General features: G+C 47.6%; 1 protein-coding gene across 2 annotated transcripts in view; it reads left to right on the top strand.

Annotated features, from left to right (window-relative positions):
* Nucleotides 1-18,425: 18,425 nt before the first annotated feature.
* The window catches only part of LOC147724708 (CMP-N-acetylneuraminate-beta-galactosamide-alpha-2,3-sialyltransferase 1-like), a 237,309-nt gene continuing 231,974 nt past the window's right edge, over nucleotides 18,426-23,760 (top strand). The window contains exon 1 of one of the 2 annotated variants that reach the window (XM_086966251.1): nucleotides 18,426-19,027. The gene's annotated coding sequence lies outside the window, so the exon portion shown is untranslated. Of the gene's footprint in view, nucleotides 19,028-21,978; nucleotides 22,247-23,760 lie in introns of those variants that run through there. The other variant, XM_086966252.1, reaches the window with a different exon arrangement.

Here is a 23,760-nt window from a genome sequence, read left to right as displayed (position 1 = left end):
TCCTTTACCTCGAGGTCTAAAATGCTCGACCACATGGGTATAGAAACATTCACAAAATCTAAATTGCTTTTGTAATTATTTCTACTAAAGGTTGGTCTTTTCAAACTGTCAGACGGAAGCCGTCCATTACAAGCCCTGAGACAATGCTCCGTGCATAATTTTGTTATTTGGACTGCCAAAACCGAACATTTAACCGGTTTGACATTCTCCAGTGCTGGGATTTTGTTAGCTTGGTCCTCCTCTTCAAAAATGTCGCTGAGCCCCAAGACTGGTTCGTAATTACAATTTAGATCACCAGCCAAGATAACTTAGTCCTCTTTTCCATCTAATCTGCTTAAAAAACAGTCTAGTTTGGCTAGTGTGGGTGATTCTCTAAATAAGGGTGTTGGTCTATTGTAGACATTTATTAGGAGGAAGATTTTCCCTTCACATGTGGTAATTTTTAGCGCTAGTATATCAAGGGAGTTTGCATCCACCACCTCAATCTGTACCCTCAGATTTACTTTCACCCAGATTAATAATCCACCCGAGGGCCTTCCACTTCTGGATGGGATGGCACCTATTCCAAAAGACTTATACCCTAGTCTATGTGGTGTTACCACTGCCCAGGTTTCTTGCAACAGACAAAAATCATAAGTATCAATGAATCTTGCCCATTCGGGATCCCTTAAGTTTTTTGAGACTCCGGCTATATTCCAGGAGACTAGGTTTAATGGCTCCCATATTTTGGCTAGGGTCTCAGGTTGGGCCATCAATGATGTTTCCTCGATTGTTAACATTCCTATTGGCATTTATTCAGCTACTCCTAATACATTAGGACCTTTACCACTCTCCCCCTGAATATTTTTATCCCTCGCTACCGTGTTGACCATTAGTGGATTTACTGTAATTGGACACCCTGGGATAGATCCTGCGGCTTGGTCATGACAATAATCCAAGGATCCCTGGTCGTCGAGCTCGTTGGAAAGTGCCATTAGGGCCGGGTTGTATTGTGAACAACCTTCCCCACAGAATGTTAAGGGACCTGGGTGCTCATCGCACCCCATGGGCCTCTGGATATTGTCAGTCAGTTTTAAGTCTACCGCTTCTGTTCTTCCAAACAAACTACTTAAGATTATTGCAGTGGTTGGAAGGCTAACCCCGGAAGTCCCCATCACTTCAGCTCCATTGTCAATGCCCTCCATACTAAAGGTATGGACTCCGCTTCCCTCATCCCCTGGTCTCACAAAACATCAATCACAATCATCTAGGCCATTAAATATGTCAAATCTATTTGTGGTCTCCAATGGTGTGAATGGTTTTAAGTGGTCCATTCTCCTATTGGTGGTAGTGTTGGACCTAACTGGTACAAAATTCCACCCATAGGGATCTGGGACCAACATAGGATAGGGCGCATATTGAGGGTTCCTAACGTTCTGTATGATCGGAAGGTGGGTATTCGGATGAGCTTGTGTTTGCATATGCTGTGGTGGTTGGTGCTGAGATGGGAACACCACTGATCTTGGATAGAAATACGTCATTTACAAATAATTTCCAATAATAAATAAATTAATTACCAATTAAATAATGTAATTACCAATTACAAAAATTATTTACACATCAAATACATTAATTACCAATTACAAACATTAATTACCAATTACAAACATTAACTACCAATTACAAACATTAATTACCAATTAAATACATTATTTACCAATTACTAAAATTAATTACACATCAAAGACATTAATTACCAATTACAAACATTAACTACCAATTACAAACATTAACTACCAATTAAATAAATTAATTACCAATTACTAAAATTAATTACACATCAAAGACATTAATTACCAATCACAAATATTAACTACCAAGTAGAAACATTAGTTACCAATTAAATAAATTACCAATTACTACAATTAATTACACATCAAAGACATTAATTACCAATCACAAACATTAACTACCAATTACAACCATTAACTACCAATTACAAACATTAATTACCAATTAATTAAATTAATTATCAATTACTAATATTAATTACCAATTAAAACAATTAATTACCCACTAAAATTATTAATTGCCAAATAATAATTATTTAAAAATACATAAATTATCAATACCAATAAAAATAATTCATTACTTAATTACAATTAAAATACTTCCCACCCAATTCCCCTATAAACCCACTACCCGCTACAGAAGTTAAATGCAAAAGTTAACTAAAATTAATTTATAATTCCTAAAAATTAATAAATAATTTAATATAATTAAATTACTTCCCACCCTATTACCCTATAAACCATAAAATTGACTTGAATATAACATTATTAATATATGAAAATAGTTCACATATAACTTAAAACAAGTAAAATACTTTAAAAAAAACATATAACACATACATATTAAATACATATTAAAATACATAAAAATAGTACAAATATTGATATTAGTAACATCGAAATTACTAACATCGATATATTTGATATCAATATTACTGACTTCGATATTACTTACATCGATATAAAAAAAATCGATATTACTTACCTTAGGGTCGTTATTCTGTCCCACGATATTCTTGACATCGATATTCTTCACCTTCGATAATTCTAACTCGATATTTGTGTAGGTCGATATTTACAACTCGATATTTTGACTTTGTACCATGGAGGCTGTAGGCAGGGTTTTGTCACAAGATGGCAAGGAATGGAGGAATGTAAGGAAATTAATAGGACCTAGTGAAAACTTATTTTCTTCAGACCCTCCTTTTGCCATTGAATGGTAAAACATGTTCTTAGGAAATGTCGATCTGCATTAGGTCGCCAATCTCTTTTTGAAGCATTATCCTTACGTTGGTGTCACGTGTACTGACCGGGGAACTTTTAAGGGCCTGTGTACACATAGCACAAAGCATAGGCAAGCACTGGATACACAGGCAGCATGAGATGATGACTGCTATTCCCAAGGCAAAACAAATGAGGATATCCCATCCCCATCTGGAAAGGAGGCCCCAAATCCAGCCCATGAGGGACCAGTCGTCTTGTTGTTGATGAATCTCAGAGGAAAGTTTATGCAGACGTTGAATAGCTTGATAGACTGATGGAGCGTTATCTGGTATGTAAATGCAGCAGCTGGAGCCGATACACCACCACGGTCAGCAAGGATGATGTCAAGTACCATTCGATGTTGTAGTGTCATCAGGCGGTCCGCCTGAAGCTCTGCGGTGATGTTGCCCAGTGCCCCTGCTGTTTCATTAATGGTTGCCTCCACCAATCTGGTAAGGTGTTGTATGTTGTGGCTGTTGACCACAGGACCCAACAATGGCAGGAAACCTTTGAAGAAGTCCCCCGCCTCCTGTCCTGCAGTGTCATCGGTCTCAATTACTCCACTAGGCATACAATGGTGGAGGTGAGGATTGGTCAAGTGATGTGTCCCAACAGCAGTAAAGGTAGTGGGAAGAAGAAAGGCCAAATAACACACACCTGACCAATTTCCTAGAAGCCAGGTATAAGCAGACTGTCCACAAACAAAATAGGTATTCGGAGAAGCGATTAGGAGTGGTGGTGAGGTAATATTCAGTGTACTGACTATTGCGCAGTCACTAACACCTACCTCCCGGGTCCCCAGTCCTTTTATGCACACTAGGCCATGCGTGTTAATAACATTAAAAGCCTGCAATTTGGTGGGAACTTTGCGTCTGGACCGAAAGCGGGAGAAGATTATTCTCCTTGAGGTGTTGAACACAACCATCTCATTGCGTTCAGCACGAGAGCTGTTCAAGATGTCAGATGTCGTAGTAGGGCAGAAAGGATTACTGACATTGCCTGTTCTGTTTCGGGTGAAAGTGTCATAAAAATCGCCAATGATGGAGCTCGTTGTTCCATTGATCGTATATGCATCGGTGACGAGCATCCTCCAAGCCAGACAGGACCCAAAAACAGAAAATGGATAGACGAAATAGGGGACAGTGTGTGTCATAGAGTGTGGCATGAGCCCACATACCCAACAGTTTGAGGTATTAATCACAAGCTGATGCTGGTGCAATAATTGTACAAAGGTATTGTTCATGAATTCCAGGCGTCGTGGTAGTTCATGGGGTGACAAAGTGGCGTGGAGATGTTCTGCAGGTGTCGGTGTCATAGCCAGAGGAGCTGGGGAAGAGGTCAGCAACAGAAACGATCCCACAACCAGCAGGATGAGGAGAGCAAAAGTATAACTATCGTGGGAAGGAAGAATTTATTGTTCAGAGGTTTGACATATTTCTTGTGCGCTTCAGACCCTCGGACCGCTGCCATTGTGCTCAGCCTGTTGTCACTAGCGGCTGTCTGTGATTGGTGGTTGCTTCACTGAATGTGGATACCAAGAGTCCTACGGACTTCCCATTGGTCCAGCATACCAGCACTGGTCTCAGCCGGAGATATCACAAAACGACAGCCTATTAGACACCAGACAGAGTCAAGGGCCAGCCCCTTTTCTTGGTCTCAAGTTGTAGCGAGTGGAAGAAGGTATGGAGTGGTCTGAAAAGAGAGCTTCTTGTTCCTTCCTCTGATCCTGCAGAGGAGGGATGACTGGATCCCCTAAGATTCGATCAGTTTTGGCTTCCATAGTGGTGTAATAAAGCTAAGCATCACTGAAAGAGACAAAGGTCGGTACTACTTCTGTGTCGCATTCTGGCAGTACTTCTTTCACCCATTGGTTGTACGGGAGGGGGAGAGGCACCCTTTTACAATGGGTAGCGTGTATCCAGTTCTTTCTCCATTTGACTTTTACAGCAGTGCGGGTGGCCAGAAGAACCTGTTGGGGGTTCGACCAGCGGGGCTCCAGACACTTGGTATGCTGAAATTTCGCATCACAACCCAGTCACCTGGTTGAATGGTGTGACCTGGGCCTTCGCTCCTGTCGGGGATAGCAGTGTGTAGCTGATGATAAAGAGTATGAAAAGAATTATTTAACTGGTACAGGTAGTCAGTCAATACTGGGAACTCAACATGTTATGTTATGTTATGTTATGTATTTGTTGAGCACGACAGCTGCCCCAGCGACGGGGTGTCCCGGCGCTAAGAACCATATCATAACCTACTGAGGAAAGGGGAGAAAAAAAGGGGCCTACAGGGGGGGAAGAGGTGAGTTTTAATAGCTTTACGAAAAGCGGACAGGTTGTCAAGGCAGCGGATGTGGAGGGGAAGGGAGTTCCAGAGCTTAGCTCCCAGCAACCTGAATGAGCGTCCTCCGATGCGGCAGAATTTTGTGTGGGGAACCAAGACTAGGTGTTGCCCCATAGAGCGAAGGTTGCGTTGGGGGATGTAGGGTGTTATCAGCGGACGTAGGAGTTCGGGGCCCTCAGTTTTCAGAATTTTAAAAGCAATGGTGAAGGCTTTGAATTGGATGTGAGCTTCCACGGGTAGCCAGTGAAGTCTGTGAATGGTGGCTCTCGCGGAGCACCTTCTAGGAAGGCCTACTATTGCCCTGGCTGCAGAGTTCTGTATTCGCTGAAATCTCTTGGTTTCAGCCTTGTTCGTGCCTAGTAACAGGACACTCGCGTAGTCCAACCGGGCAAGGATGGTCGATTGGACGATGAGCTGCCGTGTTTTAGGGTCGAAGAAGCCTAGAATGGGATTAAGGCTTCTCAGCAGCCCAATACAAGTCGCAGCTACTTTTTTGGTGTGGGTTTGGAAGTTGAGCGCTGAGTCCAACCATACTCCCAGGTTTTTTGCTAGAGATTTGGGGGGGGGGGGGCTGGGCACAATGAGGGGGGCCACCAGAGATCACTCCATCCACTGGGGTTCTTTCCCAGGAGCTGCACCTCGGTTTTTCCTGCATTGAGTTGAAGGCAGTTTGCAGTCATCCAGTTGGCGACGGCAGCCAATCCATCCCTAAATCTAGTGGCATCGGGGGAGGGTGCCTCGTTGAGGGTGATTACCAACTGTGTGTCGTCGGCGTACGACACCAGTGTGAGATACCACTTTTTGGCTACTTCCGCAAGAGGCTGCATGTACAAGTTAAAAAGGGATGGACTGAGGGCAGAGCCCTGCGGGACTCCTTGGCCTATAGCTTGTGGTTGGGAGATAAATGGGGGAGCTGACACCCGGAAGGACCTACTCGTAAGGAACGATCGGAACCATTCCAGTGCCAGGCCGTGGATCCCAATGCTTTCCAGGCGTCTTAGAAGGATGTCATGGGAGACCGTATCAAAGGCTGCGCTAAGGTCGAGCAGTATCAACGCAGCACTCTGACCGGTGTCCATGATCCTCCGCAGGTGTTCAGTGGTGGAAAGGAGAGCGGACTCCGTACTATGCCCCGGCCTAAACCCGTGTTGGGAGGGGTCCAGGATGTTATTTTCCGCCATATGGTCATTTAGTACGGTGTTCGCATGAGCCTCTGCTTGTTTGGACACCCAGGGGAGCAGTGAGACGGGCCTGTAGTTCTCCGGTTTAGTGGGGTCTAGGGTGGATTTTTTAATAATGGGAGTGACCCACGCCTGTTTCCAGCAAATGGGTACTGTGGCCGAGGAGAAGGAGAGATTGAGGAGTGAGGTCAGAAATGGGAGGAAGAAGTCCAAAGCTCCCAGAAAATTGACTGGTCTCATAGGATCTGTAGGGGCACCGGATTTCACCTTCCTGCAAAATGTAGCTAGCTCCTCATGAGAGATAGCCGGCAGACAGGTGAGCCTGGAACCCTTGAAAGGGGCTTGGGAGGATTGGTGCGATCTGAGGGGTTGTGTGTGAAGGAGTTGTAAATCTTCCTCACCTTTTCAGTAAAGAAAGTGGGGAGGTCTTCACACTGCTGAGTTGAGGAGATGTATGAGGCAGGGTTGCCGCCGCTGTGTAGTTTTTGAACTATTTTGAAAATAGTTTTCGTGGGGTTGGGGCTGGAGCTGATTTCCTTAGCGTAGAAGGCTGTACGAGCCGCGCGTATAGCTTTGTGGTATGCTTTGAGCACGACCAAGTATGAGTTTTTGTCCTCGTGATTGTAGTCTTTCCTCCAGTGTCGTTCCGCTCTCTTGCATTCTTTCCTAAGTAGTTTCAGTTTCTCGTCGTACCAAGGGTTGGAGGGGGTGTTACGTCCTTTAGTCCATTTGGCCGGTATAATGGAGTCCAGTCCCTTGGTGATCCAATCTTGGAAGGCAGCATACGACGTGTCAATGTCGTTTGTACCCTCAAAGTTAGGCTCGCCTAAGCTGGCAGAGAGGTCTATATTATGGAGTTTGTGCCAGGGCCGTTTCAGACAGGAGGCGGGTGCCGTTTTGTTGGGTGGAATGGCAACCGGAATAGCAAATGTTACAAGAGAGTGATCAGTCCAGGCCATGGGCTTAGGAGAGTCAGCTCTGGCTTCTAGAATGTTGGTGAAGACCGGATCAAGTATATGACCAGCGACATGCGTCGGGATTGTATGAGAGGGGTCAGCTGCAGGGCTGATAGGTCCGCTAGAAAGTTGCTGATATTAGTGTCCGAGATGTCATCTAAGTGGAGGTTAAGGTCCCCTAGGATTATGAAATTAGCGGAGCTAGTGATCAGTGCATGGGCTGTCTCTAGGAACTCCTCTATGAATTTCGAGGAAGGCCCCGGGGGTCTATAGATAAAAAGGCCAGAAAGGGAGAAGTGAGGGCTAGTGGAGATTTTAAAACGCGCACACTCAGAGCCAGTAATGTTTTCCTTTAAGAATGAGCAGGTGAAGGAAGTTCTATAGATGGCGGCAATGCCGCCTCCCCTCGAGTCTCTATTGATATAAGTCATAGAGAACCCATCCGGTAACGTTAGATTGGGGATGCTAGTTAGATCATCCCTAATCCAGGTTTCACATAAGAACATAATGTCTGGGTTCTCGTCTATTAGAAGCGTTTTTACCTCTGCATTATGCAACACTACATTTTGATTAAGGTACTACTTTAGTCTCAAATTAATAAACACATCACTAGAATTTGTGCTGCTTCCCAGCCAAACGTTACATTTCTAAACTACATTAGTAAAATCCTCTAAACCTGACCAAAGACCTGACGTTGAGCTGGGAGATAGTAAGTGAGGCCTGGTTACTTCTGGTAGCTTTGTGGCTAAGTGGACGTGGCTCAGGTACAGCTAATTTACAGGCCTTACATTGAAGAGCAGTTCGTCCAATGCAGCCCTCTAACTTGTCACAGCGTGGGCCTGGGTTGAGTGCCCAGAGTAGGTTTCTGTCGTAGACGTATGCTGTCCTTGGTTTTTGAGCAGGGGGTCTTGCGAGAGGCGATGACTTGGCGAGGACGGGCGAAGACGGGCTTGCCTTAGACGCACCTTCGGCGCGCAAACGGCGCGCCCGCTGCGCCCATCCGCTGCGCGTCCGGTGAATACACATGTTTTAGTAAGAGAGAGAGGGGCAAGGGGCGTGGCCTTGGAGTGCGCGTGGCCTCGCTGCATGCCGTCATTGGCGGCAAAGACTGTAGGTGTTTGTTTCTTTCTATGACAGCGCTAGATCCGCTGTGCAGAAGGTTCACAGGGCACGTCCTGAAGGTGCCAGGAAATCGACGAAGGTACTATTTTTAAATTAAATGCAAGTTATCAGTGACACAAAAAGTTTTAAAATAGCTAAGCTCGCTCCCGGCTTTTCGCCTCAGGAGGGTAAGTGATTCTGTATGTAGAGTTACCAGTCAGCGCTTATATACGAGAGGGGCGGGGCGTGGCCTCGGAGTGGGCGTGGCCTAGCTGCACACCGTCAATGGCGGCAGTTACTGTAGGTGTTTCTTTCTTTCTATGACAGCGCTAGATCCGCTGTGCAGAAGGTTCACAGGGCACGTCCTGAAGGTGCCAGGAAATCGACGAAGGTGCTATTTTTAAAATAAATGCAAGTTATCAGTGACACAAAAAGTTTTAAAATAGCTAAGCTCCCTCCCGGCTTTTCGCCTCAGGAGGGTAAGTGATTCTGTATGTAGCGCTAGCAGTCAGCGCTTATATACGAGAGGGGCGGGGGTGTGGCCTCGGAGTGGGCGTGGCCTCGCTGCACGCTGTCAATGGCGGCAGAGACTGTAGGTGTTTGCTTCTTTCTATGACAGCGCTAGATACGCTGTGCAGAAGGTTCACAGGGCACGTCCTGAAGGTGACAGGAAATCGACGAAGGTGCTATTTTTAAAATAAATGCAAGTTATCAGTGACACAAAAAGTTTTAAAATAGCTAAGCTCGCTCCCGGCTTTTCGCCTCAGGAGGGTAAGACAATTTCTTTGGCCTTGGTACGTCCCATACATTAGCTGGTCTACTGAATACCAATTCGTAGGGAGATAATCCTATCCTTGATTGGGCAGTCGTCCTTACTGACAAGAGAGCAAGGGGTAGGGCATCTACCCAGGTAACACCTGTTTCCGCCACTATTTTGGCCAATTTTAATTTAAGTACCCCATTGAATTTCTCCACCAATCCGGCTGACTGGGGGTGATTAGCAGCATGAAACTTTTGTCTGACACCAAGCCCGGAACACACAAACTGGACCACATTGGCTGTAAAATGTTGGCCATTGTCACTCCAAATCAAACGGGGCAACACAAATTGGGGAAAGTATTCTTTCAACAAAACTTTAGCCGTTGTAATAGCTGTGCAATCCTTGGTGGGGTATGCCTCCACCCATCTGCTGAAGGTACAGATCACTACAAGGACATATTTCCAATTCGCACACCTGTCCATGTAGATATAATCCATCTGGATGGCCTCAAAAGAAAAACGTAGGTGGGGAGAAGCCACCAGCGGGAGTAACAGTACCTTTTCCTGGATTGTGCATAAGGCAGATCATCCATGACTTAACCACTCGGTCAGCATATAGGGGTATTTTTCATTATACCATTTTGGCTCTAGTAACTTTCATATTCCCTTTGCACTGATATGGGCAGGGCCATGGGCCATAGTGACAACTGGGGGACATGACTGTCTGGTAACATCCATTGCCTCCCTTGGATATACACACTCAACATCCCTCTAGGTCTTTCTCTGCTAGATGTTCCTCCCATGTGTGCAGTTCTTTTGCAGTGGCATGAAATTGAATCTCGACCACACTCTGATGAGTATTTTCCAACATTCCTCCTTCCACCACCCATCTGGCTGGTCCTGTCACAAACATTCCATCTGATTTACTAGAGCAGTCTGTCTTGCTGTTTGGTCTGCAAGGGCATTGCCTTCCCCTACATCATCAGTCACTTTCTGGTGGGCTTTACATTTAATCACTGCAACTTTTCTAGGTAATGTCAAGATGTTAGAAGTCTGTGTATCAGGGGGCCATTCTGTATTTTAGTCCCATGTGTAATTTGAGAAAATGTCTTTCTTTCCAGAGTCTACCAAAATTGTGAGTTACCCCAAAGGCGTACTGACTGTCCGTATAGATCTTAACAGTCATGTTTTTACTGATTTCACAAGCTTGTGTCAAGGCCATTAATTCAGCCGCTTGGACCGATGCCTGTGGAATTTGTGCTGTCTCAACTACTGTAACAAGAGTGGTGAGGGCTTATGCAGCAGATGTAGTTCCATCCGATCTTTTAAGACATGAACCATCTATGTATAGTATTCCCTCAGCGTCTGTTAGGGGGTGTCTTGTAGGTCCACACAACCCTTTGTCTCTTCTTCAGTCCGTAATATGCAGTCATGAGGGTTAGAATGTTTCCCTTGTGTCTCAGTAGGGAGTAGTGTAGCTGGGTTTAGAATATTACATCTCCTAATGTCAATGTGACTGGAAGAAAGAGTGAGCTCATTACCTGTAAGTCGTGCACTGGTAAGGTGTTGTGTCTTGGTGTTGTTGAGCAAGGTATCTACTACATGTGGGACCATTAAGGTCAAGGGTGAAGACATAACAATACCTGCGCTCTGGGGGATCATAAGTGCAGCAGTTGAGCGTATATATCCAGGGAGGGCTTGGGCTACTGGGTCAAGTGTAGGTGAAAAATAAGCACAAGGGCGATGTTTGTCTCCAAAAAATCTGAGTTAAGACCGCGCAAGCGCAGCCATGTGTCTCATGGACAAAAAGAAAAAAGTGTTTGCCATAGTCTGGGGTACCTAACACTGGAGCTGTACATAAGGCATCTTTGAGTGTCTGAAAGGCAGCCACATGCTCAGTTGTCCATGGAAAATCTCTTTCTGGCATATCTTTAGTAGTTAGAGCTAAAAGAGGTTTAACAATGGCCGAGAAGTTATGGATCCATTGTCTGCAATAGGAAGTGAGGCTTATAAAGGCACGTATTGTTTCTGTGTCTAAGGGGGAGGCATGGAGGTAATAAGGGACACTCGGTCAGTGGTAAGTTGTCTTCCCTCCTTCGAGAGGAGGTGGCTGAGGTAGGTCACTTTCTCTCGACAAAATTGCAATTTGTTCAAGGAAACCTTATGATTGTGGGAGGCAAGGTGGTGAAGCAGACGTATTGTTGCTTGTTCACAAAGTGGAGCAGACATGGCTGCAATTAAGAGGTCCTCTACATATTGCAACAGAGTGGCTCCTGCTGGGAGCGTCAGGGAATCCAAAAGATTCTTGAGAGCCTGACTATAGATGCTGGGGCTTTCAGTAAAACTTTGGGGGGGCGCGGCAGAACCGGAAACTTCGCCCTCCAAGGGAGAAACCAAAAAGATGTCTACTGTTCAGATGTATGGGAATGCTGAAAAACGCATTCTTTAGGTCAATAACAGAAAAATGAGTGGCAGTCGCTGGGACCATGGTCAAGAGGGCTGTGATATCAGAGACAACAGGATACTGTGAGACCGTAATTTTGTTGAGAGCTCGCAGAACGATGACAAACCAATAGATTTTGGGGACCACGGGAGAGGGATCAATACATTTTTAAAGAACTGGAATAATTGGGCTGTTACACTCATTATCACGTGTCTCCTCAACTACTCCTGTCTTCATGAGATCTGATATTATAGATAATAGGGCAGCCTCACCTTCCTGGGGACGGCGATACTGGCGAAGCCGAGGCAGTTGGGCACCTTGCTGGATACGGAAAGTATGCAGAGAAATGTCGGGAAGTCCTACATCAATATCAGAAGAGGCCCAAAGAGGTGAGGGTAAGGCCTGCAGAACGGGAGGTAGGGGTCCATAGAGGAACATAGTGGCAGAGGAATCTGGTGATATGGTAAGGGACACGCCATCAGGACTACAGGAAATGGTAGCATGTAAAGCCTTTAACAAATCCATACCCAGCAAATTTTCCCTACATCCAGTCGTGAGAATCAAAGGACCATCCATATGAGCTGGACCGAGATCCAGCGGGAGAGGCTTAGAGATGGGGTTGGTGACAGGGACCCCAGAAAAACCCACGGAGACACTGAGGGAGCCAGAAAGGGGTGCCTCAGGTATCAAGGTGTGTGCAACAGAGGATCTAGTAGCCCCGGTGTCTAGGAGAAACTTCTTTTTATCCCCCTGCAACTGACATCCGGACATAAGGACCTTGCTGATCCACAGGAATCGGCACTCTTACATTACCCCTTTCCTGGCTTTCCTATGGCTGGTAGAAACCGGTCTCATCGGTCTCATCAAAATCATTGTTAAAGTATGTCCTAGTGGCTTCATACCCGTTGTCAAATCTGTTAACTGTACCCTGGGGCGCACCTATACTGGGTCGAACATTAGGATCTGGTTCACGCCTCTGCCTAGGAGGTCCCATATTTCCTTCCCTTTGAGTTTGGGGCCTAGTTTTTCCTGACTGAATATTCTGGGCTAATACCGGGAATTCACTAACCCAGTGGCCATAAGACTTACCGTAGGCACACTGCTCTTTATCAACGGGACCTGCCGAACTGATGGACTTCTGTAAAGGTGACTGAAGGGGGCGCTGGGGCAGCCTCTGGAACTGGTCCGAAGGCGGACTTTGGCCTCTAGCATTTTGTCCCCGGTGTGGAAAAGCTTGTTGTAACAAAACTTTTGTTTTAAGGTCCTTGTTCTTCCAAACCTCTCTGTCTTTATCTTCATTCTCTCTATTCTATTCTCATGATCTTGGGCCATGGCCAGGATGCCTGCCGTAGTCTGAGCTGACCACGTACTGTCAACCTTCTTGAGGCGGGTCAAGAGATCCAGTAATAAATTGGATACAAATGTATCAATAAACACTGAGCCCGAGCCAGGGGCTCTAGCGTCCAATCCACTGTGACTTTTGTACTCCGTTTCGAAGTGGGTGAAAAAATCAGCAACAGACTCATCCTTACGTTGTTTACATGCATTTATCTTATCCCAATTAACAGCTATTTCGGGCAAAAGGGTCTTCATGAGTTGCAACAGATGGCCTGGGAGAGCCAGAATAGCCGGATCAGGCTTAGTCCCTCTCTCTCTGTCATTCTCCATCCTCTCAAAGTCGGTCCAGTCATCATGCAAATCGGCATTATGGTTGGCATGGAGTATTTTGTCCCATGTGTCGGGTGGTACTACTGACCCGAATAGTAAGTCAATATCCTCTAAGGTAAGGACACCAGAGGAAACAATCTGACCTAATTCCTGATAGTAAAGAGACGGATTCTTACGGGGGTCTGGTAATTGGGATTTCAATTGAAAAACATCCGCTCTTTTCAATGGGACATGCACCCACATCCTACGCCAGTGGGCTGGGGCTGCTCCAACACCCTGATTATTGGCGCGCACTGCAGGGATAAAGACAGGAGTTGTCTCTCTCAAAGGCATAGCTTTGTCATTCGGAGATGGCGGAAAAGCCGTTGTGTCTCTGAACGCAATCATGGTAACAAGGGCTTCATGCATATCATCTCCCTGAACATGACCCTTGGCAAAAGTTAGTTTTAAATCAATCAATCCCCGGGGAGTATCTATGAACAATGCTGCGTATCTTTTCATTATAAGTGTGCACATATACTCGGCCATGTCTGTTTTTTTGTATGGCCGTCCATTGTCTAAACGTCGACCAGATATCTTTAACGCCATAAATATTACCATTATTTACCCAAAATACATATTGTTTTCGCATAGGGTCCCTTTCACTACCCCCAGCGAGTTCAGCAGACCTCAAAACTCCTTTCTAGGGGTACTGAAGAATCCAAACATGGTATTGGGCATAAGGGAGGACCATCTCGTTCGGTCCGGAGTGGCATAAGAATCACCAACAGGGGTACCAATAGACTGATTATCAAGCAGACGGGAATGTATGGTCGGGGTTGGGTCAATAGGTGGGGCGGTATGAACTGTCGGAGGGTTGTGGTGCTGGCAGGATGACGGGAGTCAAAGGATCAGGCAGTGGTACAATGGGTGGGGCAGCCTGAACCACCACTGGTGGGGGTGGAGCGTTAGGAACATTTTGAGGAAGAGCGGGATACATAAAAGCCGGAGCATAGGCAGGAGGTGGACCTTCAAGAATAGCATTCAACAGCAAGTCCCCATCTTCTCCTTCAACCTCAAGGTCCCTGGAAGAACGAGAGGGGTAACATTTTGTCGCCTTAGCCCTATGATGCCTATCTGCCATTTCAACCCCTTCCTGAACCTTATTTTCTAAATGCGCTTTCGCATGATCAGCCATTTACATCCTCTCTTTCTTTTTTATTCAACGCTTGCTTTTTTCTCATTTTTTGATCTATTTCTTATCTCCACAACGCGGTGGCGTCAAACATGGCTTGATGAGACCGTTTGAGGAGCAGCTGCTCCTCCAGTCTTGAAAGGGACTGGAGATCACAGGAGCCAAACTGCGGCCACTGTAATTCAACATTGCTTTGTTTCGTATATTTTACCCATAAGGAAGAAAACATGATAGCAGATGGCCCATATTTAACATACATCTCATAACTTGGAGTTCCTTCTGGAGGAAGCGGGCAGGCGGACTCCAGAAGGGAGTCCTCTGTACAGACGCAACAACATAACTTTTGGAACTTACTACTGACTGGCATATTTTTACTTCAAATCGTCAGTCAGAGGAACAGGATGCACACCTGGTATTTCATGCTTTTTTAACTTGTCCATATTTTTTTCCATGAGTGCGTGCAGACTGGTTTTCAAGTGCCATGCCCAGAAGGCACTAAGTAGATTAACAAATTAAATGATGGGGCGTACATCTCACCCCGCCCAATCGCACAGCTAAATTGCACCACCTTGGCGATAATATAATCCTCCATAATAGTCCAAGTAATCCTTAAATTTCAACTCTTTTGGTCATAACACTTTCTCAACTTTTCGTCAACTGTTTATCCGAATCCACAGGTGCAGTGTAAATGCCATTTCCCAAATTTCTAATGTTCCAGCTGTGTCCAACCGGACCTCTTGAAAGAACACGAATAGTGCAAAATTCGTAAAAGGCAGCGTTTATTCAATAAAATACCCAATGCATTTCGGGCACAAATGCCCTTCTTCGGGGGTCACTGCCAAACGACGTATCAAAGCTTCATCCTCAACATGCCTTCCGTGAAGAGGTCTGGTTGGACACAGCTGGAACATTAGAAGTTTGGGAAATGGCATTTACACTACACGTGTGGATTCGGATAAACAGTTGGCGAAAAGTTGAGAAAGTGTTATGACCAAAAGAGTTGAAATTAAAGGATTACTTGGACTATTATGGAGGATTACATAATCGCCACGGTGGCGCAATTTAGCTGTGCGATTGGGCGGGGCGAGATGTACGCCCCATCATTTAATATATTTTTACTTCAGGCAGACAACAGTGGGAGAAAAACATTCACCTCCCTGGCTTGGCTTTTGCAAAAGTCAATACAGACAGAAAACAGAGCACAAGTGGTGGATGATCAGTCCACCCTTACCCGAAAATGTAGTTCTCTTCTGCAGACATAGGCACGAGTCCATATCCAGACAGAGACCGCACTAAAGGGGGCACCAGCAGGACGCAGTCAGGTGGCCCAGACCGGATGGGGAATATTGTGTGCAAGAATTCTGGTCAACCGGACTCAAAATGGTCCTTCGGGTAGGGTACCTCCGTCAGCCTTCCACCGCGGGCCCCCTCACGACCACCGGGCCAGACCTAAGTCTTTGTGGTATTCCTGTTCAGGCGCCATTTGTAGAACCAAGAAAAGCCCACCTCAAAGAGGAGTGGGGGCTTGGCGGTGCGGGAATCACCCGAGTCTACTCTTACCCTACTTATATAATAAAGTGGACCCGGAAACCTTCATCTGCAGAAAGAAACACCTTTATTACAATAGCCCGGGCTATGGAACAGAGTCCCAAGCTAGTCAGAGACAAAACCCAGGAGGCTGCTGCTTTACTCCACAGCGAACAAGCCTTATATACATTTCTATTCCACTCTTTTGGCATTCAGTCCATTGTTCAATCAGGGCGGTGTTTGTGGTTGATGACCTGATCAAGGCGGTGTTTGTAGTTGATGACCTGATCAAGGCTCGGCATTCAGACCATTGTTCAATCAGCTTGATCAAGACTCAGCATTCAGAACATTGTTCAATCAGCTTGATCAAGGCTCGGTCAGTCAGACAATTGTCCAGATGACCTGATCATGGTGTCAAGGATGTTTACCAAGCAGGGAGCAGAAGATGAAAAACAAGCTTGTTTACACAGGGCGTAGGTGTCTCATGGCTTTCTGTTGATGAATTGGCTAACTGCAAAGAACAGGGGGGCTTGGGTATGTGATAGTTTTTTAGCGTCATCAGAAATGGAGGCTGTAGGCATGGTTTTGTCATGAGATGGCAAGGAATGGAGGAATGTAAGGGAATTAATAGGACCTAGTGAAAACGTACTTTCTTCAATCTTCTCGCATCGCAACCGGATCATCGCATCAAGGCGCCATCTTGCGCACCGCAACGGGCCCGCAAGCTGAGAATCTAAGCATCACCTTTGCTCCGGTAAGGCTCACGACGGGTTCCCTACTCTGCGCAAGCATTGAGGCAGGACGCAACCATTCCCCCGGATCACGGAACTGAGGCAGCTCCCCTTTTGCGAGCCTCTTGTTTACTCTGCATTACACATCCAGGCACTTTGTTGAGAACTTGGTTGCATTAACCAACAACTTGAACTAAGCAACTTGAATCATCTTTTAAGTAATCTTAAGTGTAGTATTGTGGATTTTTGCCGTCTGTGGTCGTGTTTAAGTCTATATAAAGAATACTTATTTTTATAAAACCTGTGTTGTGTCCATCTGTAGTGTTTTCACTGTATGACTGTGTATATTCACAAATGCTTAACACACTTCCTCTGAGATAAGCCTGTCTACTCGTGCCAAGCTACCAAGGGGGTGAGCAGGGGTTTTCAAGGAGTGTAATCCCCTTATCCTGACTTAGAAGTAAGGGTCCCTATTTGGACAAAGGTGAATACCATTGCCAACTAGAGACCCCCAGATCTAACAATTGGATACCATATTTTCCAGTCAAGCCAAAAATATTGACTTGACAAACATATATATAAATATGTCTACTAAAAAAAAGCAAAGGCTCTTTTGTATTGTAAGTGTGGATCCTGCGTAGAGTGTTTTTCCGTAGTCAAGTCAGCTGGAGACAAGGGCTTGAGTGACTGTTTTTCTGATGATGTGGGAGTTACATCTGAAGATCTTTTGGAGCATGTGGCGGGTTGGGAAACAGTAAGAGGAGAGTGCATTGACCTGTCACTTCATGGTGAGATGGCTGTCAAGGATGATGCTGAGGTTGCGGGCGTGGTCCGCAGGGGTCAGCATTGGTCCGACTGCGGTGGGCCACCGGGTGTTGCCCCAGGATGAGCTGTTATTTCTGAAGATGAACGCTTCCGCCTAGGACGTTTACTGTTACCTAGTAATAAGAGCATATGTTTTGGTAAGCTAAGAATGTGTGCTGTATCGGACTGTGTATGATTCCCGCCTGTAATTAAGCGTTAAACTGTCAGTGCGTGGTGGCGTCGGTTGAAATGAGGAGTATCTCTGGTGTTCTGACAGTGTCTATGCCCCCGGGCTGTAATGGCAGAGTAGCTCGTGCATGCTTGCTGTCAGTGACGTATGCCCCCTGCTGTAGTAGGGCGAGTTCTCATGCCTGGGGCAGTGCTTAATTAGAGCCGAAAGTAGGAGGTGGGGCGCTCACTTTGTGAACCAGCAGGTTTCCTCATCAGACTTTGACGAGGGTAAGAGAAGTGCAAAAGGGGGGAAGAGAAAGACTGAAACACAGCGGCAAAGAAAGTAGAGATGAGAAGAACCTGAAAAGGGGAGAAAGGTGAGATAAATTGTAAGGGAGGGTGTGTGGTGGGGTAATGGAGGCATGAGGTAGAATAAAGAAGGCGAAGCCTGCAGCCTTGTTATTCGAACACCCAACCGCCCCCTCCCCCCTTTCCACTTCTGAGCTCAACTTTTGCCTCCGAAACTTATTCTTTAACAAGTTAATCACAGCTTGGAGGCATCAGCAACAATGGAAGGGTGATTCTTCTGAGCTGCTGGCAGTGTCTGACTCCGTGAAACCGACTGCCGATTGCCCCTACCCAGCACATCCTGCCCCCCCCCCCCTCCCTCCCCTGAGTAAGTGGGACTTGCTATCATCATCCCTGCGTGCCGCTGCGACATCACCTGGTCCCCCTGTAATCTGCCGCCCTTCCTTTCAGAGATCACCCGCAAAGACTGGCATCAGGCTGGCAGAAAGCGCCTCCTCCCTCGTGGTGAGTGCAGGAGATGTTAGCAGGAAGTAGTGTCCTCGGTCTGAGTCCTGGCACCAGGTTGGCGAGGGCAGAGCCGCCCCTCACAGCCCGGCACCAGGCTGAGTCTCTCTTTTCCTAAGTGTCTGCCTGTCTGGGGCGGAGCTGCTCAGCCTATGTTTAGCTCGGCTGCCATCCACGTGGCCCCGCCGGACCCCACATCACACCCTCTCTATCGCGGCAAAGCCTCGGCTGGAGAATCCGATTAAGGCAGGGGGAGGAGGAGGACGAGCCCAACTCTCGCCGCCGCTGATCCCCCCAGCACGGAGCTGCGAGGGCTTTCCCTGCTCCAGGCCGGCTCCGGGAGGGAGGGAGGGTCTGCCGGGAGCGCCGGAGGCGACTCCCCCGCCCGCTGCTGCGCCTGAGCGAGTCGGGGTAAAAAGGCTCCTCCGTCCCGTTAGCAGGCTCATTCCGCCCGTGCCAGAGCTGCTGGCAGCTGGGGACGCGGATATTGGACTGGGAGGACCGAGGGACCAGAGCCGCCGGACACCTCGCGGGAGAGGAGCAGAGGTACGTGTCAACTTATGGCTCAGGGGTCGCCGGGGTACCTCGTAAACGGTGGGCTGGGGCTTCTGTGGGACATCTCTAACTCCGCCTGTGTGTGCCTGGGGTCTGAAGGGGCCTCATAACTACCCGTGTGGATGCGCAGACAGGGGGTCCTGTGGAAACCTCATAACTACCTCCCAGTGGTCAGGGTGGGTCGGTGGAGTGCCGCATAACTGTTAGTGTGGATGTGAAGATAGGGGGTTCTGTGGAAACCTCATAACTACCCCTCATTGGGCAGGGTGGGTCGGTGGAGTGCCGCATAACTGTTAGTGTGGATGTGAAGGTAGGGGGTTCTGTGGAAACCTCATAACTACTACTCATTGGGCAGGGTGGGTCGGTGGAGTGCCGCATAACTGTTAGTGTGGATGTGAAGATAGGGGGTTCTGTGGAAACCTCATAACTACTACTCATTGGGCAGGGTGGGTCGGTGGAGTGCCGCATAACTGTTAGTGTGGATGTGAAGATAGGGGGTTCTGTGAAAACCTCATAACTACCCCTCATTGGGCAGGGTGGGTCGGTGGAGTGCCGCATAACTGTTAGTGTGGATGTGAAGGTAGGGGGTTCTGTGGAAACCTCATAACTACTACTCATTGGGCAGGGTGGGTCGGTGGAATGCCGCACAACTGTTAGTGTGGATGTGAAGATAGGGGGTTCTGTGGAAACCTCATAACTACCCCTCATTGGGCAGGGTGGGTCGGTGGAGTGCCGCATAACTGATGGTGTGGATGTGAAGGTAGGGGGTTCTGTGGAAACCTCATAACTACCCCTCATTGGGCAGGGTGGGTCGGTGGAATGCCGCACAACTGGCCCTGTAAAGTGAGAACTGGGGCTTCTGTTGAATACCTCATAAGGGACTGTCCATGGGGGAGCTACTTCAGAGTACCCCATAAGTTTTGTCCTTTTGTAGGAAAAGCGTGCGGTGAGTGCTTCAGAAGAGCCTTTCCCCTGAGGCGAATGGTGTCTGTGGACTGCCTCATAACTGCACCTATCTGGAGTGGAGTTTATGTTTAGTGGCTCACAACTATCCCTTTGGCTTCCGTGTGACACCACCTACCCGTTCTTTTAAGTCGCGCTTGTGGTGCACCTCTCAGACCTATACATCTGTGTACGAGGGGCGGATGTCCTTTGTGTGGGGTTGAGAGAACTTTTCGATTTTTTCAACTGATGTTTTCTTCTGTTACTCATGAAAAAGCATCCTCTCCACAGTCCACGGTACTGCGAGAGAGAAGGTGGGCCGGCGCCACCTTCGATCCGAAATGACGCTCTTTAGAACTTTCTTTCTGGTGCGTGAGGAACGGAGCGGGCTGTTTGTTGCCAATTGAAATACGCACCCTCTGGACTGGAGGTAAAACAAACGGCTTTATTCCGTGAGGGTCTACTGTGGAAGGAGAGGGGGCAGACCGAGGCTTCTAGTTTTGAGGGACGTCCCTGTCACTGCCTTCATCCTGCGGCGTACCCTCCACGTGAACCTCATTTTAAAGGGTCCGGCTGGCACCCCAATCTCGTTATTGCACAGAGACCACGCGCCTGTCTGTGACTCTAAGCATTACACTCTGAAGAGTTCAAATGACGTGGTGAATGCGGGCAGCGATAGCGCCTCGATGCCAGCAGCCCCTCGTTAAACCGCAGGAATAAGGAACGCGAGAGTCTGCTCCACACGTGCAAAGAATCGTGGGCGCATAACCGCGCCACTCCGAGGGGGGATGTGCGACTTGGGTATTTTAAAAGCGGTGTTTATGAGAGAGGAAGTGACACGGTGCAGATGCCGTAGACGCAAGAAGAGCGGAACCCCCTCTGCTGAGTAAAGGCGGGTGAACTCCTGTCAGTGGTGCTCATCAAAGCCCTCTTATCAGCCTAATGCTCTTTTGGACTGGCTCTCCCTCCCCAGGGCTCACTTGAGGCCCCCTAGGGGGGGGGGGGGGGGGGCTCCCAGTTTCAAGATACCAGTTGTAGGCTCACACCCTCGCCTCTCCGGATCCCGCCACCCGCTGTGAGTTTTGCCCGTGGTGTCTGGGTGAGGCGCCCCCCTCCCAACTGAGCGCAATCTACCATCTTCCTTGGCGGGGACATCACTCGCTGACCCTCGCTGTGTATTCCTTACTACTTAGCTCTGTCCATGGAATGACTTCCGCTGGCACTGAACTTGGGGCACTAGTGGAAATTCCAGTTGGCCAGCCACAGATGGTTTCTGCTAATCTTATGTGAGACATACAAGTTCATTAACTGCCAAACAGGGAATTTAGTTTGATTGCAGTTGCATGTTTGAAACTTGACAATTGTATTTGTTGGATGCAGTTGGTATTTTTATTTAATCACATTAATGTTTTTTATTTCTGCAATTTAATATTCAGCAGTTAGCTTATAGGTCACACTTGGCCGCAGGATAACCAATTTGAACTAGTTAGCAGATACATCCATGTGTGCCCCTCCTGTCAAGATTCACTCATTGAGCGTCAGGCTCAATAATTAGAATACAATCGTTTCTTAGGAGTGTGTGTTAATAAGTACACTTTAAAATACGTAAACAGGCCGTTTACGTAATTATCCTTAAAACTAAATACAACTAAGCACGGTTTTTGTACATCTCGAAGTAAATCATGATGGCAGCAATGTAAGATGCCCCCTCTTCACATCTACATATGGCGGTTTCTGGAGCCTCAGGGCGCTCGCTGAGCGCCATTTGTTGAGCGTTAGTTGTGGTAGAGACAGTTGCGATAGAGTCAGGCAGGCAACCGGTAATTACCGGATACAAGGCAGGGTGTGAGGTCGCTGCTTCTGTTTATACATACCGGGTGCTGTCCTAGCACTTGAGGTTTAATTTGATGACGAATTTAACATGTGGGTCTCCTCACCGTGCTCCCCGGGATGACGCACAGCTGTATTCACTTTTTCTTGTGACATATTTCCCGTCAGTCGTAGGTGGCGAGCGAGGTGATGAGGTAGTTGGTCAAGAGGGGAGGGGTGCGAAGTAGCGGGCAGGTCGGGGGAGTCGCCTCAAACATTTCCTACCTTACGTGTCAAGCACTTTGACACAGCGCTCCGGGACCCGGTTTGCCCTTCACGGCTCAGCGCACTTCTATTGCATTTAACACCTACCTGTGAACGTTCATAAAATGCCAACTCCGAGCTGGCCCAAAGCACTGGCGCCGTGGAGGAAGGAGCTAGCCAACATCCGCTAACACCGTGAGTTCCTGCCTGCTCTCCCTCCCCTGTAACTTCTGTTAATATATATATATATGTACCTTTTTTTCAAAGAGTTTTATACAGCACGAACTTGACCCGAATCGGGTATCAGAGCGCTTTACATAGCACCAGTTGCATTACATGAGGATACACAATTTTCCATTTCCATAGCACCCCTTCCCACGGAAGAGCGGTGCAGGGGGGCTCGCGTGGCCCCTTTCCGTGCGCGCGCAGACGGCCGCCCAAGGTCCGCATCGAGTGGTCCGCCCCCCCCCACCCCCCCCCCCCCTCCCACCCTCCCCTCAAGAGGCGCTCCGAATAGGCAGCCCTCCCGGGCACCGTTTTTGTGCGTGTCCAACAATCTCGCTATTGTCAGGGATGTAACGGGTGCCTTGTTCCCAGGCAGAGCCGGGAGGTTCTCAGACCAACTCCTGCCCCCCAGCCTCCCCCGCTCCAGTGCGCACAGAAGCCCAAAGCTCGGACAGTGAGGGGTCGGGTTGCTTCAGACACAACGGCCAAGGCGTGGGACCCCTTACCTGCCTCGCAGTGCACAGAGGACGCCTGTGCCGGGCTTACAGGTCCCTGTGCAAAGCATCTAGACCCAAATACACCTTAACCTCTTCGCTGGTTTTTGAAGTTACAAATATTTGGATGGTGCATGTGCTGCCTGCCATGAGCTTATCCTTTTTACATAGCGCCTTCTATTAATCACGGAGCTTGCAGCTACTCCAGAGCGTTATTGCGCACCAGGAAAAGTATGAAAGAATGGTGGGGTGCGAAGTTTCAACCGGAGAAGGGGAGGTCCGAAGCTGACATTTTACATGGCAGTCCCCAGCACAAGAAGTTTTGGCCTAAAATCTATCTGAGCAGATGAAGTTTGGGAAGCGCCTCGGACTCGCAGTCAGGGCATTCCTCGGCCCTTGACCCAGGACTCTTTAAGGGTTCTTCCTCCTTGTTTCAGCCGCCTAAAGGCCTCTGTGGATCCTGTGCGTCATAGCGGCGAGTAGCTATGAATAGTTCTCCAGGTGCTGTGGCACCGAGTCCCAGGGCTGTGAGGGGCCTCACTGCACCACAACTGTGGATGTGTGTCCTACCCAAGCAATCATGCAGCATCACTGCGTCATAATGGACAACACGTTTCTGTAAGTACAGCGCCCCTTCCCCGATTCCATTTATTGACACCCTTAAGTAAAAGGTGCTCCCAGGAGCCACTGTAATGCTGGCAAATTCAATGTTTTAAGAAAGATGAAAGGCGGAGACAGTGCCCAGGGGATATCTAGACTCATATCAGCAGCAGGCGCACTGTTTACGTATGTGCATGATGTTAAGCATAGAGTTGTACATAAAGGGTTTCCTTCCAGTACAAATTACTATACTTAGACATAATTTAAACTTTTCTCACATTATTGTGTGCTGTCATGGGCAGCATACATACTACACAAACACAGGCCTGTCTCCCAAGACACTCTTACTTTAGTTTGAATGTAACACGGGTAGTGTGGTACAACATTTTA

The sequence above is a fragment of the Lissotriton vulgaris genome, chromosome 4_1 (genome assembly GCF_964263255.1).
Source record: "Lissotriton vulgaris chromosome 4_1, aLisVul1.2, whole genome shotgun sequence".
NCBI lineage: Eukaryota > Metazoa > Chordata > Amphibia > Caudata > Salamandridae > Lissotriton > Lissotriton vulgaris.
Note: the sequence above shows the minus strand (reverse complement) of the source record. Positions and strands in the feature narration are given on the sequence as shown.